The sequence below is a fragment of the Silene latifolia genome, chromosome 11, assembly GCF_048544455.1.
Source record: "Silene latifolia isolate original U9 population chromosome 11, ASM4854445v1, whole genome shotgun sequence".
In the NCBI taxonomy this organism is placed as follows: Eukaryota; Viridiplantae; Streptophyta; class Magnoliopsida; order Caryophyllales; family Caryophyllaceae; genus Silene; species Silene latifolia.
In genome coordinates this window covers 134,404,126-134,411,040 of record NC_133536.1, presented here as the reverse complement: position 1 = coordinate 134,411,040, position 6,915 = coordinate 134,404,126, and the positions used below count along the sequence as shown (strand labels likewise).

At 36.3% G+C, this 6,915-nt stretch overlaps 1 long non-coding RNA gene across 3 annotated transcripts; it reads right to left on the bottom strand.

Moving 5' to 3' along the window:
* Positions 1–441: 441 nt before the first annotated feature.
* LOC141611915 (uncharacterized) lies at positions 442–4,182 on the bottom strand. 3 transcript variants are annotated; one of them, XR_012528897.1, is made up of 5 exons: positions 3,592–4,181; positions 3,309–3,455; positions 1,863–2,104; positions 1,272–1,386; positions 442–749 (listed from the first exon to the last, which is right to left on the bottom strand). It is a non-coding gene; the product is annotated as an uncharacterized LOC141611915 (long non-coding RNA). The 3 variants fall into 3 exon arrangements; XR_012528896.1 differs by having other exon boundaries at positions 442–776; positions 1,863–3,455; positions 3,592–4,182; XR_012528895.1 differs by having other exon boundaries at positions 1,863–3,455; positions 3,592–4,182.
* Between the last annotated feature and the right edge of the window lie 2,733 nt (positions 4,183–6,915).

The following is a 6,915-nucleotide window of genomic DNA, read 5'->3' as shown; positions in this document are numbered from 1 at the left end:
CAGTAGCCGGCACTAATGGAAAAAACCCCTATTGCGTCAGTTGTAGAGGGCCTTTTGCGTCGGTTTTGGCCTGACGTATATCGAGGGGTCGTATATACTATGCGTCAGTTGTGAAACTGACGCAAAAAGTTCACCATTTGCGTCAGTTGTATTTTAAAAACGCGACGCAAAAAACCATTTGCGTCGATTATGTTTTAAAATCGACGCAATTATATGTAAAACCGACGCAAATGCTTCAACATTTGCATCAGTTCTTTATAGAACCGATGCATTTTCTTTATTTTTTGCGTCATTTGTTATCATAACTGATGCAATTGATATTTTGTGTTAGGGCCAATTCATTTTTCTCATTTGCATCATTTCTTTCAAGAATCGACGCAATTTATAAATGCTTTTTTCTATATAAAAATTTGTTGCCCAAATTATATGAAACTCACAATCTGAATACCACAAATGCAAGATGATTTTATAATCAACAACAAATATCTTTATACAAACCGATTATTCCAAGTCAATTACCTACAGATCTTTAACCAACTAACCTATAAAAAAAATATAAAACAATGCTTCATCAATGACTCCACTTTCAAATTCATACTTAGCCATAAGAGTATCCTTGCCATATTGATAATTGAATCCAAGGACAGCCAGTGTCACTGAAATTCTTCCTTAGCACCTCGTACTCCTTGATCTTCACTTTAGCCTTGTCAACTCTTATAATAGCACATCAAGCAATATTTTCATCAAGGCTGATACAAAAAATATTTTCATCAAGGCTGATACAAAAAAAAAACATTTTCATCAAGCCAGTTTTAGTGTTCGGTTTTGTATGGGGAATTTCAAGTTCGCTGATTACAAAGTGGTTTGGAACATGTAACCCCGTAAGTATATTTAACCTCTACGATATTATGTTTAGCTACTAAACTGGTATACAAATATAACCAATTCTCGTATTAGATATTCGCTCCATTTCTTCATCTTCTTAAAAAATTTTGAAATACCCCTCACATATTTTGAGAAGTGGGAAAAATACGGTTTTTGATGAAGAAGACCAGAGCAGAAAGGGCAAAAATATATGGCACAATTAGACAGGCAGAAACTTAGACAATCAGAAAGATATCTCCCTACTTTGCAATCCTTAGCTTTTGTAGCCAAGGGCTACAAATAATTATGGCCAACTAGATACTATCAAAGTAACATGATACTATTATCAGGAAACTGGTCGAAGCAATGGTTAACAGCAAGGGCATCTCAACAGTAAGAATACTTACACGAGCTCCTGACGAAGCGCATCAAAGAGTTCTCTTTTTGTTTGCTTTTCAGCCCCAGGTGTATTGAGAACCTTACTCTGCTCCACCATAGTAACCGTTGTCTTCTACCACTCGTCTTGCATAAAAGTCATGCAGAGATATAAAGATAAATAGCATGTTCAATTTTCACCACGTTAGCAACCATTTTTTACAGGTCCCAACTCACAATGAACCCCTCCTTCGCAATCCCAATCAAAAATGATAAAAGTACTACCTAAGTTTCAAAACAATTGTACTTATAGCCTTAGTCTCATTACACTTTTTCTAAGTTCAAGAGTGACATGCCAAACGACCCAAACTTCCCTTCAATTTTTTGCTGCTTAAAATTTCTAATTCATACGAGTGTGATGAGTCGATTCTGGGGTTACATGTTTCAAACCAAAGTATATAATTTCTAATGCATGATAGGATATACAAAGAATGACATAAAGTCCAAAGATACTTATATAAGGGTGCACCAAAAGCTTAATGTGCTTAGGCAAGTAAAATACGTACAACAACGGCCATTACAAAGCAACAAAAGACATGAGAGTAATACATAATATCACTTACCTTTTGCCTTAACAACACTTTTCAACACCAAATATTGCACTTAATTCCGATGGGACAAAGCTTTGAGTTCTAGTCACAACTGATTTATTCTTAGGACCAACAGTCTCCCACTCATCATCATCCGATGACGACACAAGAGATGACTTATTCCCACCCACCCAGGAAACTGACCGCCAAGCTTGAGCAATTCATCATGCAATCGGTCCATTATAAATCTTAAGAATTCTTGAGCATCCTCTTGCCTGCATGATAATTATATATCAGTTATTATAGGGTTTTAGAAAGCCAAAACCATAAATGTCCCTTAACAGTTATTACAGCCATAAAACAACAAAGTAACTATGCCAGCCAAGGAAGACAATATGTACCACTGAGCAACTATGTAACAACGCAAGGGGTCACTTACAAATAGGTAATTCAATTGATAAACTGATAAAGAAGAGACACAAATAACAGGCGAAGCCCCCAAAATGGTGACAATAAAGTGGCTCAGACAGTCAGACAAAACATATTTACCATACTTTTCTCTTAACTTCCACTATAGTAACAAACTAGCAACTTCAAAGTTCAAACTCATATCAGATTATTTTTTTTTGCATGCTCCTACATGAAGTGTATCTGAGGTTCATCATCAATGACGAGCAAGTATTCTATTTTGGATATCAAGTGGAGGAGATGTGAGAAATTGCATATCAAAGGCATAATTTGTTTGGATAAACCATCGCAAACATGATATGCACCACATGCATAAAATAGTCACAAAAGAACAGAGGGAACTGGCAGTAGAGAAAAAGGTGGTGGTATTCAGGATAGAAAAAGACGTGTCGGCTTCCCCGCTCAGTCATACTTTTCCTGAGCTCCGCTTGAGTTCATCTGACAAGAATTGGATATACAGCTTTCTGGAAGTAAACTACAGCACTTTACCAATACACTAATGGGTTTACTGCTAATAAATACCACTTTCCCTGCACACAGGATATGGGACACAACTACAACAAGAATAATGCACATGGATTTCAAACATACTTCAAAAGTTTTTCTATGACTGTCATATATTCTTTTTCTGTTACAAGCATGAGATTAACAAAGCACATAGACATAACCCTGATAAATTCTTGCATTAAGGCCTTCTACAACTACCCATAGAGAAACTGAAGCGGGCAAAACCTAAAACCCATTTCTACAAATTACAGGAGCTATTGTATAACTTGCACGAGATTCAACTGCAGTCATGTTTCATGTCATTTGTGTGTGAGTTGCTGAAACTAGTTGGTGAAAGAACAATATCTACAACAAAGATAAGACTAGCATTCTAGTAGATACGACACTTACCAATATGAAAAAGGTTTAAGCTGCCAAGAAAAAGGTAATTGGCTGAAACCTGAATAAGGAGCCACTGCGCTAGCGTTCAAAGAACGTTAGAACTAATTTAAAAGAAATAGAAACCTTTTCCTGCCAGAGAAACCACTTGGGACATCTAGAGTAAAGTTCTTCACGACATCTTCAAACATAGAAGGGCTGAAAGGTCTACCCATCTCTATATATCAGTTGAGTCTTTCTTCCTTGAGTTTGAATTAGGGGGCATGTCAAACCCTGATAGAAAATCAACAAATGCAATAAATGTTGAATAGTCAACCTAAACATGTAGTTGGAAAATATGAGGACACGTCCGTCCTACTGAGCACAGCGTTCCAAAGATTGCTTCATATGTATACAAACCAAAACATACCTTAGAAATTGCACGAGTTCTGAGTTCCTGCATAAGTTTTACAAATGGGGAACAAGATAAAAGTGCCTGTAATGTTGCATTTAGGAAACATAAATTCCTAGCATTGATCAGGCCACGGGGAAGCAAATCGCAAGCAGTAGTAATGAAGCCATTTGACCATTTTTGCCAATCATGTTTAATAGGAACAAACATGGGTGACTCATTATGGACACCATTTGGATATGAGTTCTTGGGCCTTGAATTCGGATCAACTTTGGGAGTACTTATCGAAGGTTACAGAAGAACAGCTCCACAATTATTCGACAGGCACAATGAACACACGTCAGAACTAACATCTCTTTTAGACATAACATCGTTACTCAGCGAACTGCAAATTTTGGGACCATCAACACTTCCATTTTATTTGGGTTTACTTTCAACACCTTTTATGATGGCCTTTTTTCCACCAAATCAGTGTCTTTTACAACAACTCATTATCAAATTATTAAAACTTCAGGTTTGATTAAGGGCGAAAATAGCAACAATTTATTTCACAATTTATCAAAAACCTAAATCGTTCATCTAAAAACTGGCACCGTAAGAAATACTGGAGAAATTAGGGAAAACAATCAAAACATACCTTATAAGTGGGTCCGCGGTAGGTCCGCGGTGGGGCGGTGGGGCGGTGTGGCAGTGGTGTGGTGTGGTGTTGATTGAATGAGGGACTAGAGGAAAAGAGGTGTTAATTTTTAATAGAAGGAATGAATGGGGGGAAAGGGACTCGTGTTTTACTTAATACGGTAGTGGTCGGTATTTGCATCGGGTTTAGGTAAAATTGATGCAAAAAAGTTATATCAAATAAGTCGGTTTAGTTATATAACTGATGTATTTGATCAAATACATCAGTTTTGCTGAGAACCGACGTATTATATACATCAGTTTTTTTCAAGAACTGACGCAAAAAGCTTTACTATAGGCCAAAAATGGATTCCCGCCAAAAATAAGTACTTTTTGCGTCAGTTTTTGTAGAACCGACGTAAATTGACTGACGCAATAGGTGTTTTTTCTACTAGTGCGGCTTTCGAGGAGCTTAACCCTTTGCTCAAAATCAGAAGAGGGAAAATTCTCGGTTATCATTTTGTCCTCAACTTGGGAGAGACGAGTGCTCAAGTAATCCACGGTAGCTAGGAGTCGAAGGACCATGTTATTGGTTTCAGCAGAAGTAATGGCGGATGCAGATTGATCAGCTTCTTGAGTTTCTGGTTGGCAATTGATGGCACCCAAGGGATTCCTATTTGACATAACGATAGGCGTTATAACTTGTCTTGGAAAAGGATTGCACAAACAAAGGCAAGTACGACACATATGTATAAAAGTTAGTTATGTTGTGAAGACGCGACAGTGTGACTAGGTTATGAATTCATTAAATATCGTGAACGACCTCTTGTGTTTGAACTCTTGGTGCATGACTTTGAATTTAGACTCGAGTGTCGACTTTGGCATAGTGATGCCTAGACAGACGACTTCTGACGAGATTTGGAGGTTAGTTGCTGGCGTGACGCCGTTAGACAAGACATGTACACGAACTTGCCCTTTCACCCGTAATGTAGGGGAAATGTAAGTTTAAAACCCAACAGGTTTTGACTCTGCTAATGTCATTGAAGATGTCTCGACAATTAGGCGATACAGCCTAGACCAGAAGGTAGGTACTAACTTCGGCGGAGACTTGACGTTATCTAGACGACTTGACTTGAAATCGACTGGACTCTAATCGACTCGAGGCTGAATTGGAAAGGTGGGCTGAAATTTTCGAAAATAGAAATTTTCAAAAAGGTTCATTTGTCGTTTTATGGACGGTTTCCGAAGAGTAGGTATCTTCAAAAGGTCGGCCGGTTGAAAGGGTTGTCTTAGGTTTGTTTTCAAAAGACGGTTTGAGTTGAAATTGCGGCGGCTCTGAAAACAAAGTGTTGTTTCTGAAGACGGCTTTTAAATTTCCGAATCACGGATTTGAAAATCGTATTTGGAATCGTCATCACAATGGCCATGAAAACGGTTAAATTTGTTTTCAAAGAATTGATTTTGAATTGAGATTTGAAAACGGTTAAATTTGTTTTCAAAGATTGAGTTTTGATTTGAAATCTGAAAACGGTTAAATTGGTTTTCAAAGATTTGATTTTGAATTGAAATTTGAAAACGGTTAAATTTGCTTTCAAACGATTTCAAATCTGAAAACGGTTAAATTTGTTTTCAAAGATTTGATTTTGAATTTGAAATTTGAAAACGGTTAAATTTGTTTTCAAATGGTTTGAAATTGGATTCAAAATTTGAAAACGGTTAGATTTGTTTTCAAAGATTCGATTTTGATTTTGAAATTTGAAAACGGTTAAATTTGTTTTGAAATGGTTTGAAATTTGATTCGAAATCTGAAAACGGTTAAATTTGTTTTCAAAGATTTGATATTGAATTGAAATTTGAAAACACTTAAATTTGTTTTCAAATGATTTGAAATTGAATTTGAAATTTGAAAACGGTTAGATTTGTTTTCAAAGATTTGATTTTGAATTTGAAATTTGAAAACGGTTAAATTTGTTTTCAAAGATTTGATTTTGAATTGAAATTTGAAAAAGGTTAAATTGGTTTTCAAAGATTTGATTTTTGATTTGAAATCTGAAAATGGTTAAATTTGTTTTCAAATGGTTTGAAATTCGATATTATGAGAATTGAATTCGTCATTACGACGGGTTAGAAAACCGTTTTAACCTTTGAAAGACGGTATGCATATCGAAAAGTGTGAGAATCGAAATCGTCATTACGACGGCTTAGAAAAGCCAAATTTGATTTCGAAAACGAGATTTGAAATTTGGAAAGTAGCACGGGTTGAAATCGTCGTTACGACGGTTTGAAAAACGTTTTTGTTTGAAAATTGATTTCGAATTTTGAAAATTCGAATTGAGAATTTGTCATTATGACGGCGTAAAAGGGCGCTTTGAGAATGCAACGGTCGGCGAGGGACCGAGGTTTGAAACGACCATTATGACGATGTAAAAGGGTATTTTGAAATGGCTTGTGAAAACCAAGGTTTGAAATCGTCATTACAACGACGTGATAAATGTGCATTTGAAATTGGTTATAAAAAACGGGTTTTGAAATGGCCATTATAACGGCATAAAAAGTTGTGCACGGTCGGCAAAACACCAACGTTTTAAAATGGCCATTATAACGGCGCGAAATGTGTTTTTTTTGAACGTTTGAAATGACACGGAAGGACTTATGATCACATAACACATAAGCACTCGCAGTTTCATTATATTATGCATAATGCTGACACGGGTTTTGGCTTAAAAG